The 21,664-nt window shown below is 34.6% G+C and overlaps 1 protein-coding gene across 1 annotated transcript in view; it reads right to left on the bottom strand.

The window, feature by feature from the left end:
* Positions 1–21,664, bottom strand: part of GRM8 (glutamate metabotropic receptor 8) — a 502,734-nt gene that overhangs the window by 418,302 nt on the left and 62,768 nt on the right. The window lies entirely within an intron of this gene.

Raw genomic sequence — 21,664 nt, 5'->3', positions numbered from 1 at the left:
CCTTCAGAGTGACTTCTCTGTTCAGTTTTCAAAGTATGCTTTTTATTATTATAATATATTATGTCATGAGTATTTCTCTCTATTTGGCCTATAGCATTCTAGCTTGTTGCAGGCTAACATTCACAGGTATTGGATACTTTACAGAGGAATATTCTCTCATTAGTTTCCATGCCTCTATGTACTAGAGCTTTTGAAATAGTTGACTTAAGACCTTGGCTTAGCTCTTTTTAAAAAAAAAAACTGTTAAAATCAAATCTTTCACTGAAGCATTTTTAAATTTTTATTTTTATTTTATTTATATGGCTGCCCACTCAAACAAGTAATTCTGACACCCACAAAAATACAATGAGCTTTGAGGTATAAACAAAAAAATAATAACCCCATCACTACAAATGCCATACAAATATTTCAATAAAACTAATTAGCAGGCTCCAACAGATATTCCATTTCCAAGTCTGGGAACATAGCCATGACTTCCGGACCTTTTGAAAGGCCAACCAAGTCAGGGCCAATTTGGAACGATGATGTTCTGCAGGGTAGGCACAGGAAGAGTAAAATACTTTCTTTAATGGACCTATAACATGCCTTTCTTGCCAAATCAGATGTTGGTCTAGAATTGTACTTCTAATACTGCTTTCACGTTTTAAAATGTGGCTTAAGAAATGCTTAATCTCTAATGCCTTTTGCTTAGATTAATATATTTCCTTTAGTCACATTAACCCCCCAGCCATGCCCACCCGGTCTTTAGGATGAACCGGTTGTTAAATTGATTGGATCCCACCACTGGATAGATAGATAGATAGATAGATAGATAGATAGATAGATAGATAGATAGATAGATAGATAGATAGATAGATAGATACTATAGCTATATGGATATATTTATGAGAGAGAGATGATGTATATATAGATGATATAGATAATATATAGATTAGATAAAGATATATAGATATATCACATCTATTTATAGCATACCAAAATGAAGGGGGAAAAGACTCAGTCTTTTCTACTTAATGTTTCCAACACCAAAATTTGGAATGTCGCCATAAACAAAATCTATTCATCCATCCATTTGATCCAATGTTGTTCATACTAATTGGTGCTAAGAACGTTCAAAGGATTTCAGAACGGAATATATCCAGTCCTACCACAAGATATCAAGAATTAAATATGGGATCTTCTGCAGTCGAAAAAGGTGCTCTACCTTCAGCTTATAGCCCCTCACAAGCTGTTGTTTATCTACATATACCATAGAAAGAGAGGAGGAATGGTCTTTTTTTTTTTATTGCAAAAGTTTTACAATTACATTTTCACCCCATTTCCCCCCCCAGCCCACCCCAAACACCCCAACCTAACCCTCCCTAACCCCCCCTAACCCTCCCTAACCCCCCTAACACTCCCCTCCCCCCCGGACTTCCACAGAATATGCTCCCATCAAAAAACCCCTTTATATAAAACTTGAACCCCTCCATCCCCCATATAATTTTTCATCTTCACAAAATTCAAGTATTTCTATCTTAATCTAATACTATCACTGAAAAGCTATTTGATACTTCCTAGTTTGATATTTGTTCTGCACATAATCTATCCAGAGAGGAGGAATGGTCTTGAGTAGACAAACAATAATAGTTAAAGTAGAAATTCTTTTCTAAGTTGTCTATAGGGAAATTGTAATCTCCTTGAAAACAGTAGACAAGCAGCTACCAATTCTTTTTGAGCTGGGTCATTTAGCTATCAGTATTTGATCATCTAATTATTTGAATCAGTGTCCATATGTCAGTTTTAAAAACAATCTTTTCATCTTTTCCTGAACAGCTCAGAGATTAAGTACGTAAAATTGTCCTTTTTCTTATAATTTCTAAACATATTCACATGCATTCTTAGGAAATGAAAGCCACCTGAGAATCTTCTCAAATTGCATCAAATACTTAATGACATCGATTTCTACATCTCATTTCTCTACTTGTTCCTACCTATAATAGAAATGAATGAAAGAATAAATAAAAAGTGTCAAATCCTTTAGGATAATAACCAGCCTTTACTGCACATGTTGCATTTATTCATTTGGTATAGTTTTTTTCCCCCCCAGACTAAGAAGATGTCAGGCAAAATGAAGTCAAAGTAAAATTGTCACTGAAGAATGGTAAAAATTGTAATATTAACTCTGGCACAAATTGCATACAATCCAAATTTATTGTTCTGATGTTGATAAAGTCAAATGGAATAAAATAAAACCAGCTTAAAATGGTAATTCTAAAAGGTTTCTTCGCCCTCTTTTTATTTTCCTCCTACATTAAAGACACCCCCCATGTCAAGATCTTTAAATAAAATGATTGTTTGAAGTAGATAGATCCATCTTCATTGCCTATATATTTCACCAACTACTGGAATATAGGAGTTTTTTTTTAAATCACCGACATTTACATTTGCACTTAATTTAATTTGCATTTATATTTTTTCAACCAGTTTCCTTAAGTTTGAAAGAACATACATTGCTCTTTTGTCCAGGGGGTAGAGGATGAACTTTTCACAGACGGAATGTGATTCTCTGGTACTCATCTGGTTACGACGGCTGTTTATGAATGTCTGCCTATTATTGTTCAATCTACATCTCCCCAGGAGTTTGCAGCTTTCTTAGCTTCCCATGCTTAAGGTAGGTTGGATAAAACTAAGGAAATGCCACATCAAATCAGGAAGTGCAAATAGACAAGAATGCTAAAATGTGTAACCGTGACAGATAAAATGTGTAACCAAGTCCTAAATATCCTAAACCACCCATGAAATTTAGTTTTGAAAAAAAGAATTATCTTTCATAGTAGGGAAAGCCTTTCATAAATTGGAAAATAGATTATGGAAATAAAGTGATTTTCATTCAATGTTGGTAGCACTTGCATTTGGATCATTTCCATTGACTGCCAAAACACCCAGAAGACATACGAAAGCAAAAGACAGGTTTCATGAGATCACAATCTTCCTTTTTTATAGCAATACAGTATCTTGTCTGACTTATTATGGAAAAATCAACTTTTCCAAGACAAATGACATACAGTACACTAGCATCTTCCAAGTGAAATTATATCATAGTACCGTGTTTCTCCGAAAATAAGACCCTGCCTTATATTTTTTTGAACCCTGAAATAAGCGCTTGGCCTTATTGCCATGCGCTCAAAAGCCCAATTGGGCTTATTATCAGGGGGTGTCTTATTTTGGGTAAACAGGGTACTATTGTAGAAAAAAAACCACATTACTTATTCCAGATGTATGCTTACAATTTTAAAAAAAAATACAGGAATGGGAGGGGGGAATCTCATCTGGCCAGATATATCTGATAATTTCTGAAAATTATTCAAACAATACAGGTGATCCTCGATTTGCAACCATTAGGGATCTCTAACATTGGCAACTTTAAGACTTGTAGACTTCAACTCTCAGAATTCTGGGAGTTGAAGTCCACAAGTCTTAAAGTAGCCAAGGTTGGGGATCCCTGCTTTACAGGCTGTAAAGCATCCTTTCTGAGGCTATCGTAACTTTAAACAGTGGTTAAGTAGCCAGTTGTTAGGGCAGGACTACTTGTAACATTAAAAAAAATAATAATTATTTTTTAAGACAAACAAACATTTAGTACATCAGTCATCCCTCCCCTGTGACATCTCAATGTTATCTTCTTCAAATTTTTTTGTTCTTTTTCTTCCAAAAGTTTCTTCTATCTTGATCTTCATCCAAACCACTATAACAATTCATTACTATAACCATATTCTATCATCAAATTTTTATACATAACTATGAAATTAATCATTTATATCTCTTTTCCAACCAACAATAAAAATAATTCCATATCTTAAAATATTCTAACTCTTCCCTATCCTTAATCATCAAAGTTAATCTATTCATTTCTGCACAATCTAAACAATTTTTTATTACTTCTTCTTCCAAAGGTATTTTCTCTGCTTTCCAATTTTGAGCATAAACAATTCTTACAGCTGTTATTACATGTATAATCAAGTAGATATTTTCCTTACTAATTTTTTCAGGCAGGATACCCAATAGGAACAGTACTGGTTTAAATTCAATACGTAGCTGTATCATTTCTTCCAACCAGGTTTTAATTTTATTCCAATTGTTTTTTGCTTCAGGACATGTCCACCACATACCAGGATCCTGGTAGTTGGTGACATTTCCAACATTTGGCTGATTTATCTCTAAACATTTTTGCTAACTTCTCCAGTGGCCTATGCCATCTATAAGACATTTTGTATTGATTTTCCTTATATGTAGTGGACATCATTAATTTATAGTTCCTTTTCCATAATTGTTGCCATTTTTCAAGGTCAATCGAATATCCAAAATTTCTTCCCCAAGCTGTCATTGTTTCTTTTACTTACTCCTCCTTCAATTCAATATACAGCAAAAAATTATTTTTTAAAATTATTAAATTTTCCCCGTTCCTGTGAGTATCCTGCCCAACTCAGTCTTTTCCAAATAAAAACTATGTAACTTAATAACAATCTATAAGGATGAGATGAGTAGATGTGATTGTACAGGTTTCCAATAATTATAGTGGGTTAGTGAAATTAGGAAACAAAACCAAAATTGGAAACCAGGGTACATAATTATACAGAAGACAGATTTTGCATTTTGCATTTCTCTCTTATCTGATTGTTATTGTGTAAACTTTAGTAGGAATGACAGTGGTAAACGATAGCAAAATGACCTGCATTGCAGAGCCTAGTTTGAAAATCCAAAACATAAATGTCTTCAAGCATTAGGGATTTGGGACTCTGCATTGTCTTTATCAGTGACCTATAAATTTCAGAAGTACAACATATATGCTATATTCACACTAAACTATGGATTAACTATAATTAAACTACAATTATTACATTTATATAATGCTATGCCAAAGACCACAGCTATCTTCAAACAATACTAAACATAAAACAAATCAATTGTAACTAAGCAATTACAATTATTTTTTCTGATTTCTTTGCTGAAAAAAAATGTTTATTTCCTTGAATTCTGATGCATGATAGATATTATTTCAGAGGTGGTATTCAGCAGGTTCTGACCAGTTTTAGAGAACCGGTAGCGGAAATTTTGAGTAGTTCGGAGAACCGATAAATACTACCTCTGACTGACCCTGCCCCCATCTATTCTCTGCCTCCCGAGTCTCAGTTGATCAGGAGGAAATGGGGATTTTGCAGTAACTTCCAGTGGAGTGGGGAGGGAATGGAGATTTTACAGTATCTTTCCCCTGCCACGCCCACCAAGCCATGCCCACCAAGCCATGCCTACAGAGCCGGTAGTAAAAAAATTTGAATCCCACCACTGTACTATTTGATATTTATTTAAAATTATGTACCATACCCTAATAAATTTCAACCTGTTTAGAAGCAGATCATTACATGCACACTATTGGAAATATATCATACTCTTATCAACGTAAATTTTTATCCAGAACAACGCATGCTTTAATCCTCATACAAGTTCCACTGAATTGGCAATATGTTTCTGTTTGAAGGAAATTCTACTCAAGGGTCACTGTCCAAGGCAGTAGCCGAATGAGAGTCACTTTTATTTAATGTACTAAATTGTTGTCATTCATTTTTCTAATGCTCTCAGCACTTGAAACCTCTCAATATTTGGTCATGCAAGTATATCTGAATGGATCATCCATCTGCCCATAAATCAGCTGACATGTCTGCAGGTGTGGCTTTATAAAACTACAGCAGAATATTATTCTCAAACAATATTTTCATTATGTTCTTTCAGAAAGATGGGAGTAAGTCAAAATATCATCAGCAGGGGGGAAAGCCTGAAAAACCTTACTACTGTAGCTTTTCAGATGAGTCAGAAATCTGATCTTTGTGGCCATTTGGATTTAGCAATAACTCATAGTGAGCAAAGAAAGGTTTACCATGTTTCCCCCAAAATAAGACCTCCTCCAAAAATAAGACCTCCCCCGAAAATAAACCTTCCCCTGAAAATAAGCCATCCCCAGAAAATAAGCTCTCCCTGAAAATATTTAAATGTATGCGCAGCTAGTTCCTGCCATTTCTTCTGGTTAGGGTTAGGGAGACAGAGACAGAGCTGGAAATCAGGTAAAACGGCAAGAATAGGCCAAAATAATAAGACCTCCCCGATAATAAGGCCAACTGCTTATTTCCGGGTTCAAAAAAATATAAGACTGGGTCTTATTTTTGGGGGAACACAGTATCAAAGAGATCATACATAGTTATTGAAGAAAACAAAACAAAATTTAATCCCAGATGTATGGTTGCTACTAATGGCTGAAGTTTAAGAAATGTTGCCTAATTCACAACCTACCATTGATCACTGTTGGACTAATGCATGCTGAGCTTTCAGGACCAAGATCATTTTAAATTATTATCTTGAATTTATACCTAGTGTATTTTCCAAATGTTTTCTGAAATCCAACCAGGCCAATATATTGAGCCGATCAATCTAGGAAAGTGACAGATTTGGTGTAAGAGATTAGGGATGTCAAAAGCAAACTTTCTATGGAGATTCTCAGTCATCCAGGTCAGGGTTGTCCCAAAAGTGCTTTTTCAAGAGGCAACTGGACTTCCTTGTTTTTTTCTTTTTCTTTTGATGTTTTGCTTCTCATCAAAGAAGCTTCTTGGATCAGAAGCAAAATGTCTTCAAAGAAAAACCAGAAAGTCCAGTTGCCTCTTGAAAAAGCATCTTCGGGGCAAAAGCAAAGTTGTACATTACATGCTCTAACTTTATAAGCTACTAATAAAGGGAATATTTTTTCTCAGGGTTGACATGAGGAATCCTTGGTGCTCTCTGAGCATGGTTGTTTTCTTGCCGACGTTTCATTACCGAAACTAGGTAACATGCTATCTAGTTTGGTAATGAAATGTCGGCAAGAAAACAAGCAAGCTCAGAGAACTTTATAAGGGTTTCTACTTACAACCACAGAGACAAACAGACAATTAAAGAACTCAAATGTTAAAATTACATTTTTTTTTTTAAGCCCAATATGACATTCCAAAAGCAAAAGAGCAAAGCTTGAGCCCAGGCAACAAGGAACCAGTTCAGCAGAGTCTTTTTGTCCAATCTGAAGGTGCCAAAATAAAAAGTTTCATAAATTTGCAAAAAGTACATGCAATTCACTGAATGCAATTGATGCCACCGTGGACGACAGGTTCAGAAGTTGCAGTAAATAAATGAACTTGCTTTATTTAAAACAAAACAATATTAAAGTTTACCTTTCCAATGTAATTGAACAGCCAAGAATTGCTTTCAACAATAATAAAACCGAACAACAAAGATAAAATATTTAAAACATTTACCTACAATTTGTATGAAAAGTTCAAAATGATTTATATCAAATTTTAAAACTAATAAAAGAATAATGTTAGATATCATATGTAAAATGGAATTAAATTGAAGATTAAAAGAACAAAATTATACGAAAATATGAATTTACTGACTGCTCAGGTTTATAATATAGATGACAGTCTAGTAACTAACATTGAAGAAATTTGGGACTTTTTATGCCAATAAATAAACCTTTAACCTCTCCTACTATCTAATTAGTGACAGCTTCCAACTGAGCACAATATGTGCCAGTAGGTGCCCGATCAACTCATTTTGTCAAAACCTTGGCCACTTAATTCCCTACCTGTTGTAGATTGTGGACTTAATATAAGGATAGCCCTACACAGAGCACATCACAGTAACTCATGTAATTACAGTAATCAATTATGTTATAATGAAGGCTGGCTCAACTCATCTCAGATAGAAATGTATTTAGTTTGCAGATTCATCAAATAAAAGTCACTAAGTAATAAGTTTTTGAGCCTGTAAATCTTTGGCTACTCAAGCACTTGAAAAATCTCCACTCATTCCTCAGAATATGATCACAGAAGCCATCCTAATAATTACCCATAAAATAATCTAGTTACCTACCGCAAATCACAACTCCAGATGCATCCTTTTTTAAAATCTTTCCTTTTCTTTCTTCTTGATCCTTTCATTCATTCAATGAAATAATCACGCTGTTTGTATTCTCAAAGCTATGTTCAGTCCAAATTGGAATTTCACCTATGTTTGGTGCTTATTACCATTTCACTGTATATTGTGCAATAACTTGCCAAACATTTCCTAACAGTTAATAAACAATTATCAATCTAGGTTAAATTACTATATTTTAGCTTATGAAAATTTTACTATAATTTTTTCTATAGAACTGTACATTATTTTTTAATTCTATTTTATATTTTAAAAATCTATTTAAAAAAACAGTAGTTCAGATCTTTGCATTATTGTTCAAATAACAAATATAGCCAGACAATTAAACAACTGTATAGATAATTTGAGAATAGCTTCTTGTTCTATTATACATGAATTTATACATTTGAGCAATTTCCTGATATTTCATCAAATTACAGACAGATGGAGTATAATCTTTTTACAATTTCTAAGACAATGCTAGTGACAAATTCATATCACTTGGCAATCAGATAAGACACTAGCATCAATAATATTTCATTTGAAATAATTGAAAAGTATCTAATTACAAGTGCTATAGTGTGTGTGTGTTTGTGTGTGTGTGTGTAGTTGTTTATATATGGACAAGTACATGTTGTTGCAAATAAATCTCTCAGTCCGGTGGACCAAAATCTGCTTTGTGCAAGAAAACAGACCCTTTTTCTCATCAATTGTTCATCAACACAGATGAGGCAAATGTTCCTTAAGAAGGAAAATTCCCTTATCTAATATAAGCATATAAGTGAATCCTGAAAAATCTGGAATGAATATATTGTCAGGGTTCCGACCAATGCCCTAATTAAAATATGAATCTCAAGCTGAGGTTCAAAATAAATCCAGTTATTTATTAGGAGCATCGTGTCGGCACATACCAAGTGAAGCCAACTCTGACCTCACTTAATTCGTGCCTTGGCTCTGACCCTGTTTCCCCCATCCCCCAAGGTGTGTCATCAGTCACATTCCCCAACGAAGCAATTTTGCGGGTTGTAGAAGTCACTCCCTCTGGCCACTGTGGATCTCCGTGGACATGGCCTTGACGTTTGCCCGCTGGAATGTGCTTTGTTTTGACTGAGGTGCAAACTCCTTGATAGAGCTGCGAGGCTCGATTCCTCATCCCCCTTGCCTATGGCAACTCGAGATGTCAGGAAGGCTTCACGAGTTGACATATCTTGTTTGGATTTAGTTTCTCTCAAATTCTCTCCTTTCATCCTCTCAAATTCAGTCCTTTTATAACCTCAGATTACATGGAAATATTTAAAATGTCTAATCTTGAATTTCAGGAAAAGATAACTTCAGCTCAACAACATCAGAATACTTATGCAATATATGATCTCTCCCATTACCCAATATCATATAGATATTAAATAATGCAGTAGACCACGGGACAAACTCGCCATGTCACGTTGCTGTCACATGATGTTTCACAATGTTTTTCCCATCACCAAACTGGGGTGGGTGTGGCCTGCCCACAATGCATCCGCCTCGCAGGCCACCAGTTTGACACCCCTGGAGTAGACAGTATGGAACATTATCCAAAGGAAATTCTGAAAGTTGTGCAGATATCTCCCAATACCCTCTAATAGGAACACTTCCACAAAGCTAAAAGCAGAACCATTACAGAGAACATCCTTCCATTTCTAGCTCTTTCAAATGCTCTAAAATGTTAGTAGAGTCAAATCTGCTTAGGGATCTAGAAAGATTAGTATAAGAGATTATTTATTATATCCGTGCCAAAACTCAAAGTGGAAAAGTTCTAAACAATCCTTTGTCTCTGAATTCTTGCTCTTTTCATCAGAAAGCATAGAAAAGATACCAATAAAGGTAATATGTGTAGTTTAGGATTGAAATGAGAGGTCATTTCAACCCCACATTGAAAAGATGTACAAAATGGTTTAATAGATTTATAGAGCCACCAAAATTCAGTGTGATTTGAGACTCATTATCACTTGTAATGCATAATTCTGCCTCACTCTTATGTCCTCAATATTAGAGGTTGGAACAATTCCTCTTGCATCACCACGAGCTTCTGAAATTGACTCCTTCAAAGATTGGAATTCTGGAATGTCAGAAGATCATTTTTGGTGCTTATTAACTGATTGCTTCTGGAATCTTCAGATGAAAACACAAAGTACTTCCTATTTCTGTATAAAAAGTATACTAATATTACCTTTGAGTTGGCCTATTTCTTATAACTTCATGGATATATTTGTCATTTTCTTGGCAATAATGTTGAAATGGTTTGCCGCTGCCTTGTTCCAGGATGTGTTTTTACAACTTCACAGTCTAATTTACAGCTCTGATATTTTCTGATAAATTCCCATCTAAGTACTAATTCAATCCTACTTTGTTTCCAAGATAACCCAAGTTACTACCTAAATGTTACCACCTAATAAGACATTATTGAATGCGTTAAATCCAATAAAACAGCAAGACATAGATACCATACTTGCATTAAATCTGAGACACCAGGCTTCCTCTCCCAGTTCTACATTTAGTTGTCTTGGATAAGCAAAAGTAATTGTACTCACTTTAACATATTCTTCTAATACAGTATTTTATGTTGCATTTTACACTTCGTAGACAGGTTTTACTGTTTTTAACTCAAAAACAATAGTGCATAATGTACCCAGGAGATATAATAGTGTGTGCATCTGCATAGATATGTCTTTTATGTGAATAACTCCATCTATAAAGAGAAGACCTGTACTAAAATTGAAGCTGATTATTTTTAATGACTTTTATTACTTAACGTGGTGAAAGACTTGAATGGAAAAATACAGCTTAGTGTTTTCAGCTTTCTTGAATCTTCTGAATTTATTCTGTAAGGTGCTGACAATGATGCAGCTAAAGAAGAACAATTACAACTACATTCCTGCCAGCTATCCAAATTCAAGTGCACTGAATGAGATGATAAATTGAAATTTTCACAGTGTAGTAATCACATACCTTGGTAAAAATGAAGCAAAATGTGACATATAATGTAAGATCTACAATCTCAACTGTTGGAGCTGCAACTCTCTGGAGAACTAGCTGTCTAGTATATCTGCATGAAATTTACAAATATAGTCTTAATCATGTTTATACTATATATAATTATAATTCAGAAGATCTATTAAACCTGCATTTAAATTTAACCAACTTGATCATAATACCATACTGTAGCTGGATTATTGAGTCACCACCTTAAAAATGCAATATTTTCTCCACTTATATACACCTTGTGATTATATTCATGCCAAATTAAAATTAATCAATGCTTAGCAGTATATTTCTAACAAATATGCAAAGTTAAGGAGCACTTTCAAAATTTCAGTCTTGATTTGCCTATATGTGATCACATATGGAGATCTGGAAAAGAATTCTAGCATTTTCAGACTTCAGCTGTGAAAATGTAATAGTCTTTTGATAACCTGGATATAATAAATAATAATTCTATTAACATCCAGGTAGAAGTAAAACTTTAAACATTGTAAATGTTACATAGAAGAACTGTAAAATAAAGAGAAACAAAAGCATTGTAAATAATCCTTTCAGAGAACATGTTTTTTGAAGATGCATTGATATTGTCAACTATGAAGGAATGCTTAATAGATCTTGGGAAGAAATGAGGCAACAAAACAGTTAAGAGAGGAAACTCCAGAAGATATTTTTGAATCCAGTGAGAAGTGTGAAAAAGAGACTCAAGAATAACTCCCTTTTAATTACCCTAGGTCCTGCAATATATAATTTGTAGGGGAAAATACTGTGGTAGGCATTCAATATTCTGTGACCTAACTGTGATAGCAATAAAGATTTCCAAAGTTTCTGAGCTTGTCCGCCTTTCAGGCCTCGTCACTAACTGAACATAAATATTTCAACACTTTCTTCTGCTCAGCAAAATTATTTGAAAATATCAACTATTAATTAACTTGTTTATGTATGATGAAGAGACTTATTGCTAAACATTGGTTTTACTGATATAGGTTACTTTTTCTTGTACTTTACATTTGTCCAAGTTTAGAGTAATGCACCGAAATAAATAGTTTTTCAGAGATATACAGTATTAAGTGTGAAGGAAGACTACTATCTTTAAGCTAATGATGGCAAATATGCTGCAAACTTGTGCTTTTAGGTAGAGTGACCAAAATCAATTAAATCAATTTGCCTTTAGAGATTTTTCCATGCAATCTAAGACATTTCTTTATTAACATTTTATTGTATCAAATTAATTAACAGGAGAAAAGATACACACAGGCACACGCACAGACAGACAATAGAATTAACAAAAGAATTTTAGCAAAAAATTAATAATGGAAAAGGAAGAGCAAGGAAAATTGTATCATAAAATGAATAAATCGTGGGGGAAAGAGTATATTGTTGAATAATCTTTTTTCTCTTATGTCAAATGACTTCTCCAGAACTGACTTGTGCAAAAGTAATAATGCTGTCAGAGGCCCAGTTTATTCCACAATTGATTTACACAGTTTATAAACTGTGCTTATCCCATAAAATAAGGTTTTCATGGATAAAAGACTCCAAATTATACCTGCAATTCAATTTTATGTATTGTAACAGAAAGATTTTATTACCATAGCTGCCTCAGGTACATTGTTCCAAGGGTGCAATGCTCAGGAACAGGATTTATCAGGGGAATGTGAGCAAAAGTCACTGTTCTGCCAGAGCTTATGATCTCTCACTACTTCAAGAAACTGGATTTTGACTTTGAAAACAATTCTTTTCCTGCCTGAATTCTCACACTTTGTAAGATTTTTTTTTTCTTCTTAGCCTCCTCATTATAAAGGATGAAGAATCTAGATGCTGGATCAGGAGAAACTTCATCAAAATCAAAACTTCCCATGTATACCACCCAGAGATATCAAGCTTGAAGAAGTCTTTTAAGTCTAAACAAACAAATAAATAGTCATTAAAATTCAAAGAAAAATATATACCGCACTTTAGTACGCAGTTCTGCACACCTAAGGTACAATTAGGCAAATGTTTTATATTTTGCTATTTCTTTGGATGGTGAAGTATAAAATTACCGTAATGCATCATAATCTGAACTGCCTATGGTTCTTATATTGAAATAGATTGTTGCTATATGTCTTATATAACTATTAAAATAAAAAAAATAGTTCATTTCCAGCATAAAATGCTAAATATTGGAGTTGGACGTCACCATCTCTCTCTCTCTCTCTCTCTCTCTCACACACACACACACACACACACACACACACACACACACACACAAACACACACACACTCCATCACTTTTGTTGCATGTAAATGAAAGATGAACAGCCAAAAGTACCGTAATGATTAAGAGAAAAGAGGAAGGCAGGCTCTTTGGAGGCTTTGAGTATAGGGTACTCAAAGTAATTCTGTCATCTTAGAAAAGTATTTAATAAGAATAAAAGTAGAAAAATATTTAATAAGAATAAAAGTTCTCCTAAGGCTTTATATAGAAGAAGGGGGGGGATCAGATTCTGTGGAGGGGAGGGGAGGGGAGATTAAGGTCACTAGCTCTGATCCCTTCATGTATTGAGAACAACTACCTGCACTGGGGAGCCTCCTCTACTCAAGAATTATGCTGGGCTTTGACTGTAAAAAAGATTTGATGATCTACTCAAGTAGGCTCTTTACATGATTAATGATCTTAACTATCCATGAATAGAATAAGCTCTCCATTAAGACTACTGCTCTGTACATGTCTAGAACTTTCAAAGGGAGCATAGTGATCACACTCAATTGAACAGAATCTGTAAACAAATTTGAACATAAACCAAAGATGATGCTATGCCTCCAAAATGATGCCATTGATTCTGACGACTATCACAAACCAAAGATTCAAAATTTGCAGTTTCATAGTAGTCCATTTTGGCACTACAAATAATACATTCCTTCTGGAACTTCTTAGGCCAAAAAGTCATGTTAATATTTAGCAATATATTTGTGTTTTTCAAGGAAATTGGATAAAGGAAGGGAACAGATTGATAACTCCAGGAAATAGAGAGCAAAATTGGTTACACGTCTCCCAGTTTCTAGTGACATTGTATGCATATTTAATGATGTGTACTACAACATTCTTGCTTCTTTAATAATAATTATTATTCATGTGGTCCATCACTTCTGTAGATTAGCATTTTGGATAGAAGTTACGTTCTAGTCATCAATTCCTATTTTGTACAAGAGAAGACTGTTGCAGAAGAAAAAATAGTGATCCAATATAATGTTAAACAAAGCAATGGATATCTTAAAGTTTCTTTATTAAAATACCCTATAACAATAATTACTAATAATTACAATAATTATAATAATTTCAGGCAAACTGACCAGGAGTCCGAGGAGCAATAGATGGAATATAGAAGATACTACAACCTTCTTAAAAGCACGCAGTGGCTCAGTGGCTAAGACGATGAGTTTGTCGATCGAAAGGTCGGTAGTTCAGTGGTTCGAATCCCTAGTGCCGCATAATGGGGTGAGCTCTCGTTACTTGTCCCAGCTTCTGCCAACGTAGCAGGTCGAAAGCACATAAGAAATTCAAGTAGAAAAATAGGGACCACCTTTGGTGGGAAGGTAACAGAGTTCCGTGCGCCTTTGGCATTGAGTCATGCTGGCCACATGACCACAGAGATGTCTTTGGACAGAGCTGGCTCTTCGGCTTTGAAACAGAGATGAGCAATGCCTCCTAGAGTCGGGAACAACTAGCCCATATGTATGAGGGAAAACTTTACCTTTACCTTATAACCTTCTTAATCCTTGGCCTCTGGTACTAGAACCTTCTTAATCCTGGGAACAGTCATAAATAATTAATTAAATTACAATTAAAGCCCCCACTCCATATTGGCAATAAGGCAAGACTATGTTTGAGACAGGTACTTTCATCTGGTCAAAACTTTAATCTACAGCCCTTTCTGTTTTGATAAATTGACCCTTTTTCATACTTCTCTCCAAAATGCAAGTCTGCATTTACTATGGGCCTTTTACTTGGTGGCCTTCGTGCACTTAGTCACTTCAAACTGAATTACAATATCAAGTCAAAGTTTATGTACAGTCTAAGACAAGAAAAAGACCAATCATACAATAAATATGAGATAACATTTTTTAAAAAAATTCAAGAAAATTCTGGGATAATTAACACCTAACAATTAATAGCACGAGGGAGGAACCAGATGGTTTTTAAGTATTCTAGCTGTTGATAGAAATTTGGCAACCTTCTTACAGGTTTTTCAATGATCAGCCAAAACAAGCATAGCAGTCTCTTAGTCACAATGGCAATTAAAGTTATTAACAAGAATTAAGTTTGGAAATATTAAATTCAATCACCATTGGACATACAATGGATATTTTAATAGCACACATGAAACAGATTCATCTCCATATCTGAACAGAAACAAGTATAGCTTTCTTGTAGAAGGCTTAGATATCTAGCAGTTGTTTCTCTTCAGATTGTAAAATTATTTCACCTTTTACCAATACAATATAAAAGGCCAAATCCTAGTTACTTTTTTAGTTATATGCAATCGTCTTTTCACACAGGTATAATGATTTAAGCATAAAAATCATTTTGTCAGATGTAAATGCCTTATTCCCTAATGTGTAAATAGTGTATAAATGGGATGTCAGGGGTTAACTTATTCTTTGATTCTTAATGTATTCATAATTCACCACTCCCACTATTGGCTCCACCCTTTGTATATATAAGGAGCCACCTTCACCATTTTCTTCGCTTCTATCTGTGAATATTCAGTGAATATAGAATGCCTGTTATAATTAAAGAGAAATATATTTAAACCTTTAACTCTTATTATTATTATTGAGTCTGATCCTGAAATTATTGCAACAAGCTGGTAGCAGAGGATGGTTAATTGACTCAATAACTACTTAAACATGTCTAAGAAAGATAGGCCCAACACCAGGGCCTACAGCAAAGAAATAGAAACTGAACAAGAAATAATCAACGAATCCACAAACGCGATTTCGAGAGAATCCGAAGAATACACCACTGAAGAAGAAGAATTAATAAATGAAAATGATGACCAGGAGGAAATCGAAATAGAAAATAACGAACTCAGGTCAGAGATATTAAAACTATTAAAAAGCCAGAAGAATGATGAAAGCCTCATCGCGAACCTCCAAGAAATGCTGAAGAACAGCGGAGCAGCGAGAGAGAAAAACATCGCTAAAGAGAAACCCAAAGACCAAAAAATTGTGAGTGATATGACTACAGAGAAAGTCATTATGAAAAAGAAAAAATGTAATCCCGCGCGAAATTTTGAATGGCAGCCATCTTGGTTTCAACAAGCCTCCAAAGTGAACGAAGCAGAGCCAATCAAAATGCTCAGTTCAAAATTTCTGGCGCGAAAAACGTTATCAGACAACGAAAGTGAAAAGGAAGATTCAAACTCTTCGGAAGAGCCAGAATCAGAAAATGAAGACGACTCAACGAAATCTCAAGTAAAGTCAGCAATGAAGACGCTTTTTGCTGCATTTGGGCCAAAATTAAAAATTTCCAAAGCGCCAACGAAGAAGCAAGCGAACAAGCCGATACCTCAAGAACTGCACGCTCCCATCCTGACTTCGAGAGCGACGACGCCCGAACCCAGAGAGCCATGTCGATTCCGTCCTACACCACAGACCGAAGCAAGTGTCAACGCACCCAAAAGAAAAAGAAGAGCAATCGCCGCCATCAAAACTCCTAAGACCGAACCAGAGATCGACTCGTCTGAAGAAGAGCAGAGCGAGCGAGCCGCAATGGAGAGAACCTTCCACGACGACGCCAAAGAAGAAATGAACAACGCGCATGTGCGAAACTACGCAGATGGTCCGGAAAGACTTGAACTAGCCAGAGAACCGCGCAGACTCGTTGCGAGCATCCCCATGCCGTTTTGCAATTTCCTACACTTGCGAGACCACGGACTACCTCAGGTTGTAAGTAATGGACAAAATAATGTGGGAAACTTACCCAGTGACTTCCCAAAACTAAGGGTTGATGGCATTAATTTGCAAGAATGGTATCAACAGCTCCAGGTTGTCTTTATGAAAGAAAATTTACTATTTTTTATCACTAGTCCCCCAAGAAGACCTTGGACTTTAAAAATAGATTGTTTACACCATAGAGCATTTTTCCTAATAATATCTAGTGTATCTCCTGCAATGTATCATAGCATCAAACCAAATCTAACTGTTTCAGAAATAATTCAATGCATGTTTAATTTGTTTCACAGCGATAGTGTAGCTACCACCACAAGAATGTCTAAAGATTTCTTTTCTTCTAGAGTAAAACCAGGGGTTTCCATAAGTGAGCATTTAATATCTCTAAACAAAATAAGAGCTGAGCTGCATTTGAGGGGGGAAGTGATTTCAGATCAAACAATGAAAAGTGTTATTATCAATTCACTTGATTCATCATGGGATAGTTTTATGTCACATTTAGACACCATCAATCTAGGATATTTATCCATAGAAAGTCTATCAAACAAACTGATAGCAGAAGACAATTCAAGAAAAAATCGTTATAGCAATCACACAGAGCACAAATCTTTTAGGAAAGTAGCTTTCCAAGAAAAATACAATGAAACTTTTAAATGCCACAATTGTGGGTCTAGGGAACACAATAGAAGAGATTGTCCCAAAATTTTCAAGGAAAGACACAGGTCAGAATATAGGAATAAATACAATTATAGACAGTCTTCCATAGATAGACATAGATATAGAAGCCCACCACATTACAGAGAAAATAGAGGGGGCAGAGAAAATTCAAAAGAGAGAAAATCTGGTTCACTGAATGGACTAAATAAACAAGACAGCACAAAAACACAACAAAATGAGAACAATAATTGGCTTATTGATTCTGGGGCAACTAATCACACCACTAATAATAAAAATATATTGTCTTCATTTACAGAAGATAAATTTGTAATAAAGGTAGCTAATCAAGAAAAGGTTCAAGTATTAGGCAGAGGGAATGTGACCTTGCCTGGTCTAGGAAAAATAGAGGGGGTATTGTTAATACCAGAAATACCTCATAACATACTAAGTGCCATAAAACTAAGTAGAGATTCTGACATTAATATAGTTTTCTCAAAGGGAAAAGCAACTTTAGAGAAGAATAAAACAAATATAGGCACTGTGATGATTAAAGGAGGCCTACCCTATCTGGTAACAAAAGAAAGATGGTTACATAACATTGATTCAAATATGGAAGATTGTATTGAGGCAAATGATGAAAATATTAGTAACAGTGACAATGATGAATGTAAAATATCTCATGATCACGCAGATACACACAATGAAAAGAAACCAAAAATAGGTAAACCAATTCATGATGAGTGTGCTCACATCTTACATAGGAAGTTAGGACATGCAAGTTTTCCTGTAGTTCAAAAAATGACTGAACACGCAGAAGGTGTCAAAATAAAAAATTGTGAAAACTATTTGGAATGCTCAGTATGTAAATCTACAAAGCTAAAAACTAGTCCCAGGCCAAGAAAATCCACCAGATCAACTAACAAAATTTTTGACTTAGTACACATGGACCTAGTTGGCCCTTTAACTCCATCAATCACTTATAGAAAACGTTACTTCCTAACAATAGTAGACGATTACAGTCGCTATGGTTTTGTTTACACATTAAAACACAAGGATGAAACCTTTCAAAAATTTAAGGAATTTTACAAACGCATAGAAACACAACATAATATCAGAATAAAACAAATTATGACAGATAGGGGATGTGAATTCATGTCTAAAGAATTCTCCCAATGGTTAAAGGATAGAGGAATGCTACATTACACGTCTAGTCCATTTTCTGCGTTCCAGAACGGGATTGTAGAGAGAAAAAATTCCACATTACAAACCATGATTAGGTGCACATTAGAGGATGCTGGCTTAAGCAAACAATTTTGGTCAGAAGCCTTACATTATTCAAATTACACTCAAAATAGAACCTGGTCCAGTATTGTGAATAAGACACCATATGAAGTGATGTATAATAGGAAACCAAAATTAGCACACATGCACATATTTGGAGTCACTGCAGACGTACACATACCTAAACAGTTGAGAAGAAAGGGAGAAAACGTATCCAGAAGACTAAGATTTATGGGATATGAAACTGGCACCAAAGGGTACAGATTCATTGATAATAATAACAAATTTATAGTTTCCAGAACAGCTGTGTTCCATGAACAGGCCAACTGGTCTAAATTACATCTTAATGAAATATTTCCAAATAAATGCAAAGATACAAAATCTCATGAGGAAGGGACCATAGAAAATCAAAATATCAACAAATATAAAAACAAAAACAAAACTTGGACAAATAGTCAACACAAAATAAAGACAAACACACTAACAAAAAAAGAAGCAAGATATTTGCATGACAACCATAGCAAACCTGAAAGAGCCATTAGAAACAACAGAAATCAAATACCAAATAAATACAGAGATTACATAATGCATATGGATGGTGAACAAATAACACCTAATACATATGAGGAAGTATTAAAACTCCCTCGTGAAGAAAAAGAAAAATGGGAATTAGCTATGAAAAAGGAGATGGAAAGTTTGCAAGGATTAAATGTATTTACACCTGCAATTGCACCTAAAGATAAAACAATTATTGGTACCAGGTGGATTTATAAAATTAAGAACCTAGAAGGAGGCAATACTCTATACAAAGCTAGATTAGTTGCACAAGGTTATGCACAAAAATATCCGGAGGACTATACTGACACATACTCCCCCACAGTAAGAACAGAGAGTGTCAAAACAGCTCTAGTAGTAGCATCTGCACTCAATCTTGATGTATTTCAATATGACATACAGACTGCGTATCTACACGCAAAACTAGATAAGGAAATATATGTAAGAGCACCTCACAGTCAATACACTAATAAAAATGAAATTTGGCTATTGAACAAGAGTTTATACGGATTAAAGCAATCTGGTAAAAGATGGTACGATTGCTTGGTAAAAGTACTTAAGACCATGGATTTCAACGCTACCACCGCTGATAACTGTTTCTTTGTAAAAAAGGGTGATGATTACATTGAATTTGTATTGATTTATGTAGATGATATTTTATATATAGGAAAACACAAAGAGAGAAGAGAAACCTTCGTAAACAAGCTAAATGAACATTTCTCATTGAAATCTCTAGGTAAAGTAAACAAATACCTTGGTGTACAAATTAATAAAACTAGAAGGGGATTCAAACTTACTCAGAGGGATAAGATTATTGAACTTCTAAACAAATGCAATTTAAACAATGCCAAACCCTGTGACACTCCTATGCAAACTGATTTCCTTAGAAATACTGATGAATCTTCTCCTGAATTTAAGGATAACACATTTTATAGATCAATAATAGGTTCACTTCTTTATATATCTAATTGGACTAGGCCAGATATCGCATTACCACTCAATTTATTATCAAGACACGTCAGCAAACCAACGATGTATCACTGGGAAGCTGTCAAAAGAATTTTAAGATATTTGAAAAGTACATTAGATTTTTGCTTAGTATTAGAACCTAATGACAATAAAGAACCAAAGCTTACATGTTACGCAGATGCGGATTGGGCTGGAGACGTATCATGCAGAAAAAGTACTTCTGGTTATATTTTTCTTTTAAATGACTGTCCAGTTTACTGGTACACTGGTAAACAAGAGTTAGTAGCCACTTCAACCACAGAAGCGGAATATGTTTGTTTATCCAAAGCTGCAAATAACCTTGTATGGTTTAATGATTTAATTTCAGATGTTTGGAAAAAACCTGCTTTACCTTTTGTTATGCATGAAGACAATAAAGCAGCCATTGAAATATCTAGATCCGATGCCATTGGACAAAGGTCCAGGCATATAGATATAAAATTTAAGCATGTGAGACAATTGTCTCAAGATGGATTTATCAAAGCAGTACATTGTGATACTTCTGAACAATTAGCTGACATATTGACGAAGCCTTTACCTTCTAAACAGCACAAATATTTAACTTCTAAATTGTATGTCTTATATTGTCCTGAATCTGAATGTAATTGGTGTTGTATAGCGAATCGGCATTTAGAGGGGGATTTGTCAGATGTAAATGCCTTATTCCCTAATGTGTAAATAGTGTATAAATGGGATGTCAGGGGTTAACTTATTCTTTGATTCTTAATGTATTCATAATTCACCACTCCCACTATTGGCTCCACCCTTTGTATATATAAGGAGCCACCTTCACCATTTTCTTCGCTTCTATCTGTGAATATTCAGTGAATATAGAATGCCTGTTATAATTAAAGAGAAATATATTTAAACCTTTAACTCTTATTATTATTATTGAGTCTGATCCTGAAAATATTGCAACACATTTCTTAACTAAGCCATCTACTGTTAAAAAATAATTTTTAATGTCCACCAAAGAAAATCATCAAACTGAAGCAAGAACACATGAACAAAAAGAAAAAGTATTAAATAAAAGGCAACATAAACAATACTGTTTGAAAAATCTTTTGATGAAAGCCAACCTCCCAAAATCTTAGTAAAACCTAAGGACATTTAGAAACAAGATAACAAAAATAAAGCACGAATGTTTTACATGCTGCTTTAGCAGCCTCATGTTCTTTCAGGATAAGTGAAGACAGTAACTTCATGTCAGCAGTTAGTTTCTATTGCCGATGTC

This window comes from Pituophis catenifer, unplaced genomic scaffold, assembly GCF_029215685.1.
Source record: "Pituophis catenifer annectens isolate HBS135680 unplaced genomic scaffold, rPitCat1.0.hap2 SCAF_7, whole genome shotgun sequence".
NCBI classification, from domain to species: domain Eukaryota; kingdom Metazoa; phylum Chordata; class Lepidosauria; order Squamata; family Colubridae; genus Pituophis; species Pituophis catenifer.
Note: the sequence above shows the minus strand (reverse complement) of the source record. Positions and strands in the feature narration are given on the sequence as shown.